General features: G+C 44.3%; 1 protein-coding gene across 3 annotated transcripts in view; it reads right to left on the minus strand.

Moving 5' to 3' along the window:
- CLIP2 (CAP-Gly domain containing linker protein 2) overlaps nucleotides 1-18,392 on the minus strand; it is a 141,267-nt gene extending 122,875 nt beyond the window's left edge. For all 3 annotated transcript variants that reach the window (XM_044285221.1, XM_044285220.1, XM_044285219.1), the window contains exon 1: nucleotides 18,043-18,392. The gene's annotated coding sequence lies outside the window, so the exon portion shown is untranslated. The remainder of the gene's footprint in view (nucleotides 1-18,042) is intronic.
- Nucleotides 18,393-20,352: the final 1,960 nt, after the last annotated feature.

Raw genomic sequence — 20,352 nt, forward strand, 5'->3', positions numbered from 1 at the left:
TTGGATTAAATTACTGGTTGAACCTCATTTGGCAGCAATAACTTTAAAGGGCTTCTGTCACCCCACTAAAGTGATTTTTTTTTTTTGGGCTAGTAAAATTAGTTATATTGCGATATATGACAATATAATTGTGTTACTTACTTTGATCCAGCAGTTTCTGCAAAAAACGAAGTTTTATAATATGTAAATTCGGTCTCTACCAGCAAGTAGGGCGGCTACTTGCTGGTAGCTGCTGCAGAAATCCGCCCCCTCGTCGTGTTGATTGACAGGGCCAGCCGGGATCTCCTCCTCCGGCCAGCCCTGTCGGCATTTCAAAAATCGCGCGCCTGTGTTGATTCGGCGCAGGCGCTCTGAGATGAGGAGGCTCGTCTCCTCAGCACTCCCTCAGTGCGCCTGCGCCGATGACGTCTTCTATTTCGGTGATGTCATCGGCACAGGCGCACTGAGGGAGTTCTGAGGAGACGAGCCTCCTCATCTCAGAGCGCCTGCGCCGAATCAACACAGGCGTGCGATTTTTGAAATGCCGACAGGGCTGGCCGGAGGAGGAGATCCCGGCTGGCCCTGTCAATCAACACGACGAGGGGGCGGATTTCTGCAGCAGCTACCAGCAAGTAGCCACCCTACTTGCTGGTAGAGACCGAATTTACATATATTAAAACTTCGTTTTTTGCAGAAACTGCTGGATCAAAGTAAGTAACACAATTATATTGTCATATATCGCAATATAACTAATTTCACCAGCCCAAAAAAAAAATCACTTTAGTGGGGTGACAGAAGCCCTTTAAAGGGAGTCTTTCACCTAATCTGAGCGTTTTAGACCGCTCAGATCAGGTTATAGACTCTTTAACCCTCATTACGATCATACCTTTTTCTTATGTGTCCCTCGCCCAGATAATGAAAATAACACTTTTTAAACTTATGCAAATTACCTTCTGAAGGTGCCCAGGGGCGGCGTTACTGGGCGATGTGCCCAGAAAAACACACCTCCAGCCGGCGGACGTCACGAGCGGCACCAGAGGACGGCGGGCTGGGAACTGGCCCGCACCTGCGCACTGCTCTGCCCATTATGGGCAGAGGAACATCCTTTCATATTGCGCATGCGCCGGCCGGCTGTCTTTAGTTGGCCGGCGCATGCGCAATATGAAAAGCTGTTCATCTGCCCATAATGGGCAGAGCAGTGCGCAGGTGCGGGCCAGTTCCCAGCCTGCCGTCCTCTGGTGCCGCTCGTGACGTCCGCCGGCTGGAGGTGTGTTTTTCTGGGCACATCACCCAGTAACGCCGCCCCTGGGCACCTTCAGAAGGTAATTTGCATAAGTTTAAAAAGTGTTATTTTCATTATCTGGGCGAGGGACACATAAGAGAAAGGTATGATCGTAATGAGGGTTAAAGAGTCTATAACCGGATCTGAGCGGTCTAAAACGCTCAGATTAGGTGAAAGACTCCCTTTAACCAAACGTTTCCTGTAGTTGCAGATCAGACATGCACAACGGTCAGGAGTAATTCTTGACCATTCCTCTTTACAGAACTGTTTCAGTTCACCAATATTCTTAGGATGTCTGGTGTGAATCGCTTTCTTGAGGTCATGTCACAGCATCTCAATCGGGTTGAGGTCAGGACTCTGACTGGGCCACTCCAGAAGGCGTATTTTCTTCTGTTTAAGCCATTCTGTTGTTGATTTACTCCTATGCTTTGGGTCGTTGTCCTGTTGCAACACCCATCTTCTGTTGAGCTTCAGCTGGTGGACAGATGGCCTTAAAGAGGACCTTTCTTCGGTCCAAACATTGTAAGATACAGTCAGGTCCATAAATATTGGGACATCGACACAATTCTAACATTTATGGCTCTATACACCACCACAATGGATTTGAAATGAAACGAACAAGATGTGCTTTAACTGCAGACTGTGAGCTTTAATTTGAGGGTATTTACATCTAAATTAGGTGAACGATGTAGGAATTACAACAGTTTGCATATGTGCCTCCCACTTGTTAAGGAACCAAAAGTAATGGGACAGAATAATAATCATAAATCAAGCTTTCACTTTTTAATACTTGGTTGCAAATCCTTTGCAGTCAATTACAGCCTGAAGTCTGGAACGCATAGACATCACCAGACGTTGAGTTTCATCCCTGGTGATGGTCTGCCAGGCCTCTACTGCAACTGTCTTCAGTTCCTGCTTGTTCTTGGGGCATTTTCCCTTCAGTTTTGTCTTCAGCAAGTGAAATGCATGCTCAATCAGATTCAGGTCAGGTGATTGACTTGGCCATTGCATAACATTCCACTTCTTTCCCTTAAAAAACTCTTTGGTTGCTTTTGCAGTATGCTTTGGGTCATTGTCCATCTGAACTGTGAAGCGCCGTCCAATGAGTTCTGAAGCATTTGGCTGAATATGAGCAGATAATATTGCCCCAAACACTTCAGAATTCATCCTGCTGCTTTTGTCAGCAGTCACATCATCAATAAATACAAGAGAACCAGTTCCATTGGCAGCCATACATGCCGAAGCCATGACACTAACACCACCATGCTTCACTGATGAGGTGGTATGCTTAGGAGCAGTTCATTTCTCCTTCTCCATACTCTTCACTTCCCATCACTCTGGTACAAGTTGATCTTAGTCTCGTCTGTCCATAGGATGTTGTTCCAGAACTGTGAAGGCTTTTCTAGATGTCGTTTGGCAAACTCAAATCTGGCCTTCCTGTTTTTGAGGCTCACCAATGGTTTACATCTTGTGGTAAACTGTCTGTATTCACTCTGGTGAAGTCTTCTCTTGATTGTTGACTTTGACACACATACACCTACCTCCTGGAGAGTGTTCTTGATCTTGCCAACTGTTGTGAAGGGTGTTTTCTTCACCAGGGAAATAATTCTTTGGTCATCCACCACAGTTGTTTTCCGTGGTCTTCCGGGTCTTTTGGTGTTGCTGAGCTCACCTTATGAGTTCCTTCTTTTTAAGAATGCTCCAAAAAGTTGTTTTGGCCACGGCTAATGTTTTTGCTATCTCTCTGATGGGTTTGCTTTGTTTTGTTATTTCAGCCTAATGATGGCTTGCGTCACTGATAGTGACAGCTCTTTGGATCTCATCTTGAGAGTTGACAGCAACAGATTCCAAATGCAAATAGCACACTTGAAATGAACGCTGGACGTTTTATCTGCTCATTGTAATTGGGATAATGAGGGAATAACACACACCTGGCCATGGAACAGCTGAGAAGCCAATTATTCCATTACTTTTGGTTCCTTAACAAGTGGGAGGCACATATGCAAACTGTTGTAATTCCTACACGCCCAGGGTGAAACAGGGCAGACTCTACCTAGTAGAACCAATTAAGTGAAGATACCAGAGGACAAAACGGACGAACGGAGCTGTGCCCAGGGATGATAGTAAGTGCAGTGAGATCCCTGGGCGCCGCTCTATGTAGCCTTATAATTATCTTACAATGTTTGGACCGATGAAAGGTCCTCTTTAAGTTTCCTGCAAAATGTCTTGATAAACTTGGGAATTCATTTTTCCTTCGATGATAGCAATCCGTCCAGGCCCCACCACCATACTTCCCAGTTGGGATGAGGTTTTGATGTTGGTGTGCTGTGCCTCTTTTTCTCCACACATAGTGTTGTGTGTTTCTTCCAAACTCAACTTTGGTGTCATCTGTCCACAGAATATTTTGCCAGTACTGCTGTGGAACATCCAGGTGCTCTTGTGCAAACTGTAAACGTGCAGCAATGTTTTTTTTGGACAGCAGTGGCTTCCTCCTATCGTAGATTCGCTAACAGAGATGTTAGCATATACCAGAGACTTTTGTAAGATTTTAGTTGACACTCTAGGATTCTTCTTCACCCCATCTTTACAGGACGGCCACTCCTAGGGAGAGTAGCAGCAGTGCTGAACTTTCTCCATTTATAGACAATTTGTCTTACCGTGAACTAATAAACAGCAAGGCTTTTGGAGATACTTTTATAACCCTTTCCAGCTTTATGCAAGTTAACAATTCTTAATCGTGGGTCTTCTGAGAGCTCTTTTGTGCGAGGCATCATTCACATCAGGCAATGCTTCTTGTAAAAAGCAAACCCAGAACTGGTGTGTGTTTTTTATAGGGCAGGGCAGCTGTAACCAACACCTCCAATCTCATCTCATTGATTGGACTCCAGTTGGCTGACACCTCACTCCAATTAGCTCTTGGAGATGTCATTAGTCTAGGGGTTCACATACTTTTTCCACCTGCACTGTGAATGTTTACATGGTGTGTTCAATAAAAACATGGTAACATTTAATTATTTGTGTGTTATTAGTTTAAGCAGACTGTGATTGTCTATTGCTGTGACTTAGATGAAGATAAGATCACATTTTGTGACCAATTTGTGCAGAAATCCATATCATTCCAAAGGGTTCACATACTTTTTCTTGCAACTGTATGTATATATATATATATATATATATATATATTTATATAAAGAAACACACCACAGCACTTCTAATAGGTGAAAAAGTGTGGGATCCTTTATTCACCCTTGCGACATTTCGGTCCACTTGCTGGGACCATTTTCAAGGCTCTAACTCCAATCACCCGCAACGAGGCTGCGGTGCTCCAACTGAATTCTGCGCCCTCTTCCTAGGCCAGTCATGTCATGTTGATTGGTCATGTGGCCTAGACACAATTCAGCCCTGTTCAAGTGAATGGGAAAGGGCTGCAGTACCGCACATAGCCACTATACAAGATATGGCGCTGTGCACAGAGCCACTATACAAGACATGGCGCTGAGCTTGGTAAGTTGTGAGCAGGCTACAGCACTCACTGGAGTGCCCTGGCTTCTAAAAACAGCGGATCGTGGGGGTGCCAGGATGATTTGATGCTGATGACCTACCTGTGGTTGTATTGCGACCCGCATATGGGCAGCGGTGCATTCAATGGGTCCGCAATCTGGGAGATACGGAACGGAAGCCCACGGAAGCACTATGGAGTGCTCCCGTGGTGTTTCTATCCGTGCCTCCGCACCGCAAAAAAGTATCGCATGCACTACTTTTTTTGCGGTGCCGGGCCATCGGATGCGGACCGCGGACTCCATTCAAGTGAAAGGGTCCACGATCCGTATGCGGCTGCTCCACCGTCTGTGCCCATGCATTGCGGACCGCAATTTGCGGTGCGCAGCACGGGCACGGAGCCCTTACGTTCGTAGGCATGAGCCCTAAGGATAGGCTATCAATATTAAACTCCCAGAAAACCCCTTTGTTACATTATGTAACACCAGATACAAGAACCAGTTAAGGTACATTTACACATTGTGGTTCACTGTGGTTTTTGCCGCAGTACCGTACAATGGGGACAATACTCTTACAGTCTACTGTCACAGACTGTTCTGGTTTGCACACTAAATTTAGAATGGGCTAAGCATTCCAGGAAAACATGCCTTGGCATTTCTTCAACAGGAAATAATACTTTATCATTGCTTCTTTTCATCTCTGCCCTCATGTGCTTTTATATCCTACATGCGCCATACACTGTCATTTAGGGAAGGCAGATTAGACCTGAATGGGTCTTGTCATTTCGAAGGATAAATAGTAAACCGCATATATGTTATTAAAGTGGTGGTAGCACTAACAGGAAGTCGGAGAACCCAAACTCTGCTCAGTTATTGTAAGTGTGAGTCACAAATGTGGTGCAATCCTGTTCGTATTATTGCAGGATGTCATATGAAGTCATTGCCTTTGGCTCAGGATACAAACTGAATCAGTATGAGCTATTATAATAAAACGTACAGAGAAAAAGAGACAAATAGCAAAACAGAAGTGCGCAGATAGAAGGTCACCCCTTCCACGTATTAGAGAAGAGGGCTCATTCACTGGAGTTAAACAATGATACTCAATATTAATGGTAAAGGATAACAATCCCATCACCACTGAAATAGTGGGACGACTGAGGAACCAAACAGAAGAGTGTAACTGGCAGCTGGGACCATGTAGTGCAGACTGAATCCACGCTGAATACAAATGAGGTATTCCAGAACTGAGCTTGTTTTGTATCACATCGCATTCAGAGGAAAACACATTCTCTCATGGCCAAACATCAATGCGCCCTATCTACTCGATTCACTGGGACCCAGTCCTGCCACTGACAAAGAGCTGTATTCCACATTACAACAGACCCATGATACAAAGTCTCCTGCCAAATCTGCGCCTTGGTACACTGTTTAAGTAAGATTGGTACATAGGGTGCACATCCTACAAAACTGAACAGAGAAAACGCCCAAGTTTGGGCGTTCTCTGAACAGTGAAAGTGCCATCCAAGCATCGGTCAGCAGAATCAACCCTATTAAACCAGGTGCAATATAAGGTACAATTGATCCCTCTGAGTAAATTGGTAAAAAATGTTATCCGTTCGATGTAGCATTTTTTATTTATATGTAAATTTGCTCATTGGTGCACCAAGGGGTAGGCCCAAGCCCCTCACTGCACTGCACTACCTGCTACTCCCCCATTCCTCTTGCTTGACAGAGCCAGCCCTGTAATCTCAGGCTTGCGCTGTAGCTTCCTCAGCAGCACAGATGCTTTGCACATGCGCCGACAGGGATAAATTCTGCTCAAATTAAAGGGCCAAGTGATATGCCTGGCTGGTGTAGGATGATGTATATCTGGTGGTCTGGGGGGCTAATTTGATAAAAATAAAATAAAAACAGCTATATCTCGGTAACGGCGCAACGTAAATGCATAAAAAAGTATCATCTTGCTCCGCAAGATTAACCCTGCTCAGCATTATGGCTGGTAAATAGAGTTGGTCCTGATGACAGACTTGCTCTCAGAGTTGCTCTCTGGACTGTCTCTTGCACCATCCCTATTAGAACAGTTTTTTCCTATGAGAGTGCTGTAGAAATGTAACTAGGTTATAATGCATCCATTCCACTAGGGCTGAAACGATTCATCGATTTAATCGATGAAATCGAGGCAAAAAAATCCTTGATGCAGTTTCCCTGCATCGAGGATTCGTTTAAATCATATGACCATAGAGCATTAGTGAATTGGCGGGCAGGGGAGGGGTTAATGGGGGCACCTGTGATTTGGCAATGGCATGTATAAAGTAATTGTCGTGGGGGGAGGGTTTAATGGGGGCACCTGTGATTTGGCAATGGCTTGTATAAAGTTATTGGCTTGGGGGAGGCGTTAATCAGGGCACCTGTGATTTGGCATGGACGGGCTGATCTGGGGGGGTGGGGGACATGGTGGATGGCATGAAGGCACTGGGGAAGGGGGACATCATGGCAGCCAGTGAACTCCGGCAGTCTGTTCCTCCACCGGAGTATACCGTATTGGGTGTAGCCGGATACAACCAGCTATATGGTCTCATTGACTATAATGTGGTCCAAGGCCATCTGGCCATGTTCCAGCATACATGCTGCGTATCGTCCAAAGCTTTTTTTTTGTCCTTACAAAACCCAGCCCGAATGCTGTAACAAGGCCGGACCCCATTACAGTATCCATACCCGATATGGTACATTCTTCTGACAGTATATTGCAGCTGTGAAAGAAGCCTTATGTGTGTGCAATTACTATACCACTGTAATAAATAAAAAATATTGTTTTTATAAAGGAATACATTGTTTTAAGAAGGTTTTTCTTATTAGATTACTCGAATAATCGCAAAAAATAATCAATAGAATACTCAATTACTAAAATATTCGTTTACTGCAGCCCTACATTCCACATTAAGGCCTCATGCACATGCCTCATGTTTTTTCACTGTCAGTGATTCGGCTTCAGTGGTCCGTGTGCGATTTTGCTTCAGTTGTGTCAGTTGTGTCCTTGTGTCTTCCTTTTTTTTTGGCTGACAGGGGAAAAAAAAAAAGGAAGGTTAATGAAAAGTGTCATTTTAAGGCTACTTTCACACTAGCGTTCGTCGGTCCGCTCGTGAGCTCCGTTTGAAGGAGCTCACGAGCGGACCCGAACGCAGCCGTCCAGCCCTGATGCAGTCTGAATGGAGCAGTCTGCATCAGTCTGGCGGCGTTCAGCCTCCGCTCCGCTCGCCTCCGCACGGACAGCGTTCGGGTGTCCGCCTGGCCGTGCGGAGGCGTGCGGATCCGTGCGGATCCGCCCAGACTTACAATGTAAGTCAATGGGGACGGATCCGTTTGAAGATGCCAAAATATGGCTCAATCTTCAGGCGGATCCGTCCCCCATTGACTTTACATTGAAAGTCTGGACGGATCCGTACGAGGCTATTTTCACACTTAGCTGTTATATGCTAAAAATAATGCAGACGGATCCGTTCTGAACGGAGCCTCCGTCTGCATTATTATGATCGGATCCGTTCAGAACGGATCCGATCGAACGCTAGTGTGAAAGTAGCCTAATGCACCAAGGTCTTGTAGAAAAAAGCGGACACGGGTGACTTACAAGTTGTGCATCCGTTTTCTTTTACGGACCCATTGACTTGAATGGGTCCGTCCTCCTTTTTTCACTGACAAGAATAGGACAGGTTATATTTTTTGACAGACTGGAATCACGGATCACGGACGTGGAGAAAAAACGGAGCACTAGTTTTTTTTCACAGCTCCATAGATATGAATGGGACCTCCGCTAAACTGTTAAAAATGACGGAACGGATGCGGATGCACAAAACAGTCGTGTGCATAAAGCCTAAGGAGAATCACCTGTTGTCACCTTTGGGCATTGATGCCGTATCCTAGCAATATACCACCAATGACGGTGATGAATCAAGCCTTTTAAAGCATGAGCTTCTTTTAAAGAATAGTCTGAAACCATTACGGTATGTTCTCATGTAGCAAGTCTGCTGCAGAAATTCTGCAGTGCAATGGGCCGAAAACTGCTGCCACAAAAATCCCCTAAAAGCGACTGGATTTTGCTGCAGCATCACTGCCAGGATCGCGGCAGGCCTTCTGCTGCTTTAAACTTTTGCACTGCACTGAAAGCTGCAGGTAAAACTCGCAGCAACAACTGACAAGCTGCCGACTGAAAACCTGCAGGATTTCTCTTCAGCGTGCAGATGTGATTTCTCAAATGTAAATGCTGCTGATTTTCTGCACAATATTTATGCCATGTGTGAACTTATCCTTAAGGACTCCTGCACACGAACGTGTGCGCCCCATTGCCATATTGCGGACCGCATTTGCGGATCCGCAATACACGGTGGGCATTCTGCATCACGGATGCGGACCAATTTACTTTAATGGGTCCGCAAATCCGGAGATGCGGAATGGTGAGGGACGGAAGCACGGAACGGAACCCTACGGGAGCACTACAGAGTGCTTCCATGGGGTTTCGTCCCGTTTATTTCCGTTCCGCAAAAAGATAGAGCATGTCCTATTTTTTTGCGGAACGGCTGGATCGTGGACCCATTAAAGTGAATGGGCCTGCAATCTGCTGCGGCTGCCCTACGGACGGTGTTCATGCATTGCGGCCCGCAATTTCCAGGCCGCAGCACGACCAGTGGGCACACACGTTCGTGTGCAGGAGGCCTAAGGTTGTCATACACATTAGTGTTTGTCTGACAATCTAATGTACTTGGGAAGCTCCCCAGACAGATGGTGTCAGAGAAAAGAGGGATCGGGTGAACTGAATAATTTTGCCCCCTTTGTTCTCTCGGGAGTTATGTCTGGCAAGTGGCTATCTCCCCTCTCCCCATTGAGTACACACACATGTTTAAGCCGAGCTGAACATGTATGTGCATGGGAAAGTTGGGAAGCAGTCGGGAGAGATAGCTGTTAGACAAACGATCATTTGGCCAACAGCTATTGGATGTTTGTGGCTACCTTTAGTCTCCTTACACACTGCATAAGCAGTGTCTACCTAAGTTATCCAACAGAACGTGGACATATGTGAGTGTCACCCTTAGGAGCCAATGTTAAATAAGTATACAGCACTTTTTTCTGGATCCCTCTGCCTGTAGTAGCGGCCCAACAGGGGTTCCACGTGGGGAACAGGGTCCTATGGGTCTATTTAGTATACTTGCTAGTAACTTTCCGAGTAAATTAATGATGCTTACACCACTAAGGCAATATGTAAAGACCCTAATAGTTATGGAAGTCTAATACGAGTCCTCCTTTAAAAATCCCATGCAGTATGTACAATCTTGCCTGATATGAAGAGCCTAATGTGCTGAATGATATCTGAGTGTAAAGTAGTAGCTGATTACAGCTGACAGCTGCCGTGGTGTCAAGAAGGTGGCATTTCTCACACCCTGCCAACAAGATGAAGTGCGAGACTGATAATATCGACAAAAAATATTTTAGGATCCAGTTGCTATAGGTCAAATCACATGCCGAATAGACACCTGTCTATACACAGGATTTCCCAGCGAAGACATTGCCACTCATTTCCATCGCTACTAATGACACCCTAATAAGCCCCATCCCTAATGATTGGGCTATCAGATCTTTCTGTAATTGAGACATTATAATCATAGTGATAATAGTGATTGACATGAGCTGCCCCTCTCCATAGAGGGAAACAAGTGTTTGAAAGAAGAGAGTGCTCCTGGGAACAGCAAAATGAGCGTGCTCGGCTATTCCAGACCCTTTCATTCATCTCTACGCACATGCTTGTCTTCCTCTCCCACACAAACAAGGATTTGGAGCCCCTTGTTCTCAGAAATGGTGATTTAGAGAGGTCAGCATCCACTCCCATAGTGTAAGCACTCATTCTTGGGTGACGCTGAGATTCAGAATATAGAGACTTTTCTTCGTTTATGACAGTACAATAAACTATATTCTCTACAGGTATGTTTGTTTGCTTGATTCTCCCTCCCATTAGCAAAAATATCATTAATGTGTCTAAAAAAGTAGCATGTTAGTGAAATTTTTATGCAATTTGCCGCAACTAGGGTTTGTAAACTTTTTGCCTGACTTGGTTGGTTGAAAAGAAGTGGGGCTTTATGTGAAAGGGTCGGGACCTATGATGTGACATTTAGCACCAAAATTATGCAACAATTCTGGTGTAAAATTTGGTCTCAAACTAAGCCAACCAATAGTTGGTATATATAGAGCTAGATAAAAGTGTCTATCCCCGCACAAGATTTATCCTCCGGCCTGAGCCCCAGTGATAAGTCTGGTGCAGGTCTAGACTGCCTGTCTAAGCCATCTACAGCGTTAGTAAATCTGGGCTAACGTATATCACAAAATCACTGGTCCGTATTAGTCAAAGTTACCTGTGTGCAAATATGTAATCCTCATAAGCTTTATTATCTAAATGTTTATATAATTAAAGAGCACCTGTCAGCATGAACAACCCTATTAAACCAGGCATACCACCTGGTAGGGCTGATCATGCTGATTAAAACAATATCTTTGTTATGTCTGTAGGTAGAACCATTGCCGGGCTATCTTTATTAATAGCAATATGCAAATGAGCTGGTTCTAGCACCAAGGGGCCAGACTTAGCCCTTGAGGCACTGCTTTTGTAACACCCCACTGCTCTGGGCACTCCCCGTTTCACTTAATTGAATGCCTAGCCTTGTCAATCAAGGGGGAGGGGGAGTGCTCAGGGCAGAGGAGTGCTCGAAAGGCTCAATCCGCCCCCCTGGTGTTCAAACAAGCTAATTTGCATATTAGTAAAAATGCAGGTATCTCGGCAACGTTTCCAATTACAGACATAACAAAGGTATCGTTTTAATCAGCATGATCAACCCTACAAGGTAGTATACCTGGTTTAATATGGTTGATCATGTTGACAGATGCTCTTTAAAAGTAAGAATTGGGTGTAGCACTATCTAAAGCATGAATTCCTTACAACATCATATGTGTGGATTTAGCTAGCAATACACAGTGGACAGTTGTCAGACAAAAAATGATTTAGTCATCTCTCCCTTCGCGTTCGCCCTAGAAAGGTGCACAGTCACTCAGCTGAGAGACACAAACACTAGACAACTCTACCAACACTCATCTCAGAGGGAACAAAATAGTACACGTGACATGCAAAACCCTAATTTCCCTAGTGTCTTCTTCTTGGAATTATGGGACAACATAAACTAGAAAGAACACACAAAAAAACACTATGACGTGATAATAGCAAAATGAGGCCCAGCCATCACAGGGCCCATGAGATCCAGCATGGACAACCTGTCTGAAGCTGACAGATCCTACACTGCTGTGGTTTATCACTATAAGGCTACATGCACACGACCGTGCTGTTTTTTGCGGTCCGCAAACAGCGGATGGGAACAGGACCAAGTTTGCTGAATGGGTCCGCAAATCCGGAGATGCGGAATGGTGCGGAACGGAAGCACGGAATGGAACCCTACGGAAGCACTACGGAGTGCTTCCGTGGGGTTTCGTCCCATACTTCTGTTTCACAAAAAGATAGAACATGTCCTATCTTTTTGTGGAACGGCCGGATCGCGGACCCATTCAAGTGAATGGGTCCGCGATCCGATGCGGCTGCCCCACGGACCGTGTTCGTGCAAGCTCTACAAGGCATTTTTCGTAAAGCTTCATGCACACAACGTTGTTGTTTTTTTTAAATCAATAGCATCTGTATTTTTTGCAGATAGCACATTGACCCATTCATTTCTATAGAACTATGCACACATCTGTATTTTTTTTTCAAAATTTATAGGCCATGTCCTACTTTGGTCCACATTGTGGACGAGAATAGCCATTTCTATTGTTGGGAGTGAAAAAAATGCGGAGTGCACATGAAAGTTATACGTATTTTGCGGATCCATGGTTTGTGGACCAAAATGGATGAACTGGGGGTATATTCTTATAAGGCTACTTTCACATTTAGACTACATGCACACGACTGTTGTGTGTTTTGCAGTCCGCAAATTGGGGATCCGCAAAACAAGGATGGCGTCCGTGTGCGTTCCGCAATTTGCGGAGCGGCACGGACAGCCATTAATATAACTGCCTATTCTTATCTGCAAAACGGACAAGAATAGGACAGGTTATATTTTTTGGGCGGACCACGGAACAGAGCAACGGATGCAGATGCGGAAGTGAATGGGTCCGCATCCAAGTCACAAAAACTGTGGCTTGGATGCGGACCAAAACAACGATCGTGTGCATGTAGCCTTACACTAATGAAAGCAGTAAGGCCTCTTTCACACGAGCGTGACGGTTTGGCTCCAGATGCGTTCAGTGAAACTCGCACCATTTTGCAAGCAAGTTCATTCAGTTTTGTCTGCGATTGCGGTCAGTTGTCCATTGTTTTCCACGTGGCCGCAATGCGTTTTGATGCGTTTTGCACGCCAGTAATAAAAAATTGAAGGTTTACAAACAACGTCTCCTAGCAACCATCAGTGAAAAACGTATTGCATCCGCACTTGCTTCCGGATGCAATGTGTTTTTCACTGAAGCCCTATTCACTTCTATGGGGCCAGGGCTGCGTGAAAAACGCAGACTATAGAACATGCTGCGTTTTTCACGCAACGCAAAAGTGATGCATGAAAAAAAACGCTCATGTACACAGACCCATTGAAATGAATGGGTCAGGATTCAGTGCGGGTGCTATGCGTTCACATCACGCATTGCACCCGCGCGGAAACCTCGCTCGTGTGAAAGGGGCCTAAAGAATCTGCCACATAACTTAAATTAACAGCACCCCATTTACTCTAAAATATTTGATGGAATCAGAGCGTCCGATGCAGACATGTGCTGAGCAATTGCGGACAAGAATAGGACATGTTCTATTTTTGGGGGGAACGGAAATGCGGGTCCGCAATTCCATTCCGCAAAATGCGGAACAGAATTGAGGACGTGTGAATGGGAAAGGTTTTGCCACCAGAATCATTGTAGTGATACAGGCTGACCTGTGGCACTTGGTCAGCAGAAGCTTGGTCCTGCCCCCATATGGCTTTATTTCTGAGAAAACTGAACTTTTAATACATGCAAAAAAGCCTCTAGGAGCAATGGGGGCGTTGCCATTACTCCTAGAGTCTCCTTTCTCTATGCGGCTGCCTACACTTTGATTGGCAGGGCCAGTAAGTGTAAAATGTCATGTTGCCTTGCCTTGACTTCTCCGAGTCTTGCGCCTTTGCAGTGCACTTCAGTACCTGCCATAGTACAGAGGAGAACTGCCAGTGAGCCGCTCTCCTGTACTGCGCCTGCGCTGGTTACTGAAGCGTATTAGAAAAGGCACAAGACTAGGAGAAGTCAGGGCCAGGTGTGATTATGTTTACACTGCCTGTCCCTGTCAATCAAATTGCAGAGGGCGCGGGAGCAGGAGGGAGAACAGAGTCTCTAGGTGTAATGGCAACTCCCCTGATGCTCTTAGAGGCTCATTTGCATATATTAAAAGTTCAGTTTTTTCAGAAATAAAGCCAAAGATGAGGATGGGACCAAGACTACTAGCTTCTGCTGATGTGTGCACATGTCGCAGGCCAGCCTGTTTCACTATAAGGAGATAAAGTATCCCCCGAATCCGGACCTAGGCCTCTCACCCAGTTAAAGGGGTTGTCTCACTTCAGCAAATAGCATTTATTATGTAGAGAAAGTTAATACAAGGCACTTACTAATGTATTGTCATTTTTCCATCACATTATGCACTGCTTATGACCACCCATCAGTGGTGGCTGTGCTTCCATACTGTAGAAAAAAGCACCAGCCTTTGTGTACTCCTATGGTCCCAGCCACCAGAGAAGTCAGTACTTTTTTCTCAAGTGTATAAGCACGGCCACCGCTGTTGGATTGCAGGGCGGTCATAAATATGGAAATGAGCAGTGTATAAAATGAAGGAAAAATGAATCAAGCCATCAAAGGAGGCAATATAGAGAATAACATACTTTAGTAAGTTGTGTTAACCTTCTCTACCTGATAAATGCCACTTGATGATGTGACACAACCACTTTAAGCCAGTACTCTCTGCTCTGCAGTGATGAGGGGCAATTACCCCAAAACAACTGTCATCAGATGAGATGCTGGCTTATTTAATATCTGAGTAATGTCTCAAGGCCTGTTTAATAGTTGGAACATTGACGTATAGGATAGCTGCCTCACATTTGGTAGCCTTAGAGGCAGAGCTTGTGAAGAGCTCATTTGCACCCCCTCTTCCTACAATGGTTCTGCTGACAGAAGACATTTAAACCTAAATCCTCAGCAGGAGGTTGGTAGGATCATAAAACACAATGCACCCAGTCTTTTCCCCACTGTCACTCTTGGGTCAGCTGAACCTTCTATCTATGGTTATGCGATAGGAAAGACTATAATAACTCTGTTTATCCTGCTTCTACTGAAAACACTTTACGATAATACACCAGACGTTAATGAAACTAAAGATTTCAGCATTACACTAAACAAAAGTTGAATTTCCGTGATTGGATTTGGCACTCCAGAAGCATACAGAGAGACAGGAAGTAATTACACCATTTATTGCAGATTTTGGAGGGGCCTGTATTCCCAAACTATGGAATTAGCTGTTCACCCTCCTCCTCCACAACTGAATTACAACATAACCTTCTGTCCTACTTCAACCAATAACTTGAACCCAGAACTAAAAGTTCATGTCCTGCGTAGACTATTATCTGAGCTTCACACATTATAGACATGGTGGCAAGGTAAAGCTCTTCTACTTCCAATAAACATTTGCACTCTTGTGATATTCCATTCATGGAGAAGAAGACTTTGATGTTAAATAGTATTATCACAGTCATTTATTTTATAAAAATACAGATTGGCATCAGTAGGCAATGCGAGAACTGAATTGCTCAACATCAACATAATGGGTACTTAAATATGAAAACTCATTTAGGACTAAGACCCCTATTACCCTTTCTCACATACATAATATACACTCGTTATATGGTTCTAATACCATATTCTTCTGTAAGGATCTAGAAGCATGACTGCAGTGTCATCCTGACATTAGGTCTAATATGCCAAGTAATAGGTCCTCCCTAATGGAATGGCACAGCAGCGTTCCATCTAGAAGGCTTCCTCTAAGTGGCCCTAGAACTTGGCACTGATATATCTGCTTACTCATGTATCTGTAAAGAATAAATCAAGGCAACTGGACGTACTGTAGATTTCTTGAAAACGTACGTCCAGTTGCCTTGATTTATTCTTTACAGATATATACCATGACCTGGATAAATGAGAACCTTCACAGACATAATGCTTACTCATGGATAGAATAAACATAGTAGGGAAGCTTGTCCCCTCCTCAATGGATGGTTATGGAGTCAACTAAGTGGTTATCCAGCCATCAACCAATACACTTGGTTACAATGTCAACATATTTAGATGGCCATTTCACAAGGAAAAGATTTTTAAAAAAGAAAGGAAAATAATGAGAATTAAAGTGAAGAACCTCAAGGAGAAATGTGGAAATGAGAACTACTGCAGTACAGTCAAGGATACAGTGATGTGATGGGCCACAGAGCTTTCCGGAAAGATTTATATGTGATAGGTCAAAAAGTTACAGATCTCTACAAAACAAAATCTCTACACAAATAAAAAAAAAAATGTTCCATTCTACATTACATGATGAGAAACACATACAAGAGATGTGCTGGCCTCAACAGGAAAAGAGCTGCAGGGTTAGACTATATAATCCATGTCACACTGGAACCTCATATCTCCACATGGACCATGATACATTTTCTATCAGGAAGGGCCAAGACGTGACTTACATGGCCAAACTTAGGCTACTTTCACACTGGCGTTTTGGTTTCCGTTTGTGAGATCCGTTCAGGAATCTCACACTCGGTCCAAAACTGATCTTTTTTTTCCCCTAATGCATTCTGAATGGATAAGGATCCGCTCAGAATGCATCAGTTTGCCTCCGTTCCGCCTCCATTCCGCTTTGGAGGCGGACACTAAAACGCTGCTTGCAGCGTTTTGGTGTCCGTCTGAGGAAACTGAGCCAAACGGATCCGTCCTGACACACAATGTAAGTCAATGGGGACGGATCCGTTTTCACTGACACAATATGTTACAATAGAAAACGGATCCGTCCCCCATTGACTTTCAATGGTGTTCAAGACGCATCCGTTTTAGCCATGTTAAAGATAATACAAACGGATCTGTTCTGAACGTATGCATGCGATTGTATTATCTGAACTGATGCGTTTGTGCAGATCCATGACGGATCCTCACCAAACGCGAGTGTGAAAGTAGTCTTAAAAGTTGTACTACTACAATGGTCATCACAGTTGAAACAATGTATCCACAACCAAGGTTTCTTGCAAACAGAAGCTACAATATGCGTCTATGTATTCCTTCTATTAGAGCAGCACAAATGACAAGCCTCCCTGTCTGCCCATGCAGGTCCCTATCCATCCACCTATCTCATTATCTATCTATCTAATATTTGTCTAATATCTCTCTCTCACTCTCTCTATGTAATATCTGTGTAATAGATATTTGATAGATTGATAGAAATATCTATCTACCTATCTAATATATCTATTATCTACTTAATATCTATCTACGTATCTAATATCTATCTCTAATATTTATCTTTCTATGTATCTATCTACTTATCTAATAAATATATATCATCTACCGACTATCTACATGTTTATCTAATACCTTTATGTATCTCTAATATTTATTACATCTTATATCTATAGCTACCTAATAGCTATCTACATATCTATTATCTATCTCTATCTATTAATCTAATATCTATATATCATCCACCCACTATTTACATATTTATCTAATATCTATAGCTACCTAATATCTGTATCCATCTGCTTCCTATGCCATCTCCTCACACCCTGCCAATGCATATCTCAGTACACACTGATTGTCCCCCCATGTGTCATACACTCCATGCTCTCCCAGCTTATGACTATAAGAATTGTCTTTTACCCACACAGCCTTCATTCCAGCAGAAACGTACAATGTCACTTTAATGTCTGTTCAGCCTCTGCTGCCCCTCTCAGTGTGTGATTAGATGCCATTAAGCCCCCCTGATGCTGCACAGCCGGCCAGCAGCATGCCCACTACCTCTGCCAGGCAGCATGGAGCACAGCACCGGTGCCACGCCGGCTGCATTCTGCCTCCTTTGTTGCAGATCCCTGAGGGTTGCTGGTGACTCCCTTACACACCCTTGCCATGCCCACCCTGTGCAATGCCCGCAGATTATGCCCTTACCTCTTGGACATGTCATCATCCACTGGAGCCTGGGTATCAGATGCTGTGGGTCCCAGCCCAGCCCTGCAGTCTCTCAGCCCAGCCACTCCCTGCAGGCGATGGGCTCAACGTGGGGGAGGAAGCAGTGGCTGGAGTGGGCACAGCAGTGACAGCAGCAGCTCACTGTGGCCCCTGGGTGCAGATCACACCTTGTCCTTCCTAGCATTCATGAAGGGCACGTCCAGGGCCCCTGCAGTATCATGTGTGCATGATGCATCCCATGCAGTCCAGCAGTGTGTGCCCAGTCCTTCCAATGGATGTGCCTGTCTCACATGCACTCACTCTGCATTACTGAATGTATGAAACAAAAGAGGAAGCGGAGGGGAGATCGCCAGTCACAGGAGGAGGAGGAGGAGGGGAATCCAGCTGTTATTATGAGGCTGCACAGAATGGAGACTTCTGTTTCCCAGACCAGTATTTTTTTTAAATCCAGGAGGGAGGGCAGATTTCTTTCAGGCTCAGATTTCTACAGCCTAGCTACAAGGGAATACTGCTGCTCCTCTTGTGGTATGGGTATGATGCTGAACACTGGCATGGCTGAGACAGACAGACATTTCAGGCTTGCTTTCACTAGGAAAATGCTCAGCTCTGGGGTATTGTTTTAGAACATTTTAGTATATGCAGATGTACCGACTTTTTTTTCCTTGATACTGAATGCAGGAGGTAGTTGGGATTACAGAGACAGCTATAGTGAGTGTGATATACTGTTTCCATAACTCCAATAGAATTGAATGGGAGTTAAAGGGGTTGTCAGATTTTTTTTTATATTGATGACCTATCCTCAAGAGAGGTCATCAATATCAGATCAGCTGTTTGATGAGAAAGCAGCGCTCCTATTAGCGCTGTCTACTCTTTATTGTTTACCTGCTCGACTTCACAACTGCAGCGATGAGCAGATGTAATTACAGCTACTCCATCCCATTCACATCAATGGGATGTTTCCTTCCTGTTCAAGTGAATAGGATAGGGCAGTGTCTTTGAAGTGAATGGGATGGAGTAGCTGTAATTACAAATCACAGAAAAAAAAATCTAGACAGAAGGAAATGACCATGCGAGTTAAAGTAATAAGGGAGAGCATGGGGTATAAAACCATTGATATAAACTACCTAATAGACAAACCCTGCCCACACTATACAAACAACAATAAACACACAGATAGGGGCATAGGCAGAGGATGACAAGTGGCAGGCAGTGTCCTAACAGGGAGAACTATCCCTGAAAAGACCCTGTCTAGCCCTGAACAAAGGGAATGACTCTGATGGTGGGTGACCCCTGCCCATGAACCTACCCCTGTTAGTACCATATTATACCCCAGAGCATACCAGCATGTTTCTCCCTGTTGGGTTCATCAGGAGACAAATACACAAATAGGGTAAAGATGATAAATGATAATGATTCAAGATAAAATTGCCGCAATATATCAAGCCTAGGTCACTTGTGGCCACCCTTAGATAGATGAAGTAATGCCACAACAACAGCATCACTCCCAGCATTGTTCCTGCAATCTCTCAGCTGCGTGAGTTGTCCTGGTTATGGACCGTATCTTTATTATCTTTGTATTTGGATCAGTGAGTTCCTATTAATAGAATGGTATTGACCTCCAGCTAATAGTGTCATTGTAACTGGTTTACTCTGGGTCATCTTGTACACCTAACCAATATATTGTCTACAGTATTTGGGTGTTTGCCCATTGCTGGTTTACTACGCTTCCATAGTCAGTCTGTGTAATGGCATTAGTTTATCTATCTAAGGGTGGAAAAGAAAAATCACCAAAAATACACAATAGATACAAACATTATATATAGACTAAGCCCTTACTGTGATATGATAAAATCTGAGACTCTCAACCAATATATTGTGATCAAAACACATCTGTGCCCACGTACCAGCACAGTGAGCAGCATTTTTGTGCATTTTTCCCTACCTATCCCACATGGGACCTTGATTAAGGTGGTACATATAGCGGTGTGTGCTCCTCCTCTCATTGGTTGCTGATGCACATGGAGGTGACTAGGAGCAGCACACTATATGTGCAGGGTCTGCTCTCCTGAATGTAGATGCCAAACGGCATAGGTAGGTTTAGAGTAGGACCTCCCTGACTGAGACCACTGTGGCACTGGGTAGGTGGGCACAGATGTGTCTTGGTCAAAAATATATTGGTTGAGTATCATATTTTATCATATCAGAGTGAGGGCTTAGTCCATATTATATGTTTGTATCTATTGTGTGTCACAACCAGACAGCTGAGAAGCTCTGACAGAAGCCTTTCAG

Source organism: Bufo gargarizans, chromosome 3, assembly GCF_014858855.1.
Source record: "Bufo gargarizans isolate SCDJY-AF-19 chromosome 3, ASM1485885v1, whole genome shotgun sequence".
Taxonomy (NCBI): Eukaryota; Metazoa; Chordata; class Amphibia; order Anura; family Bufonidae; genus Bufo; species Bufo gargarizans.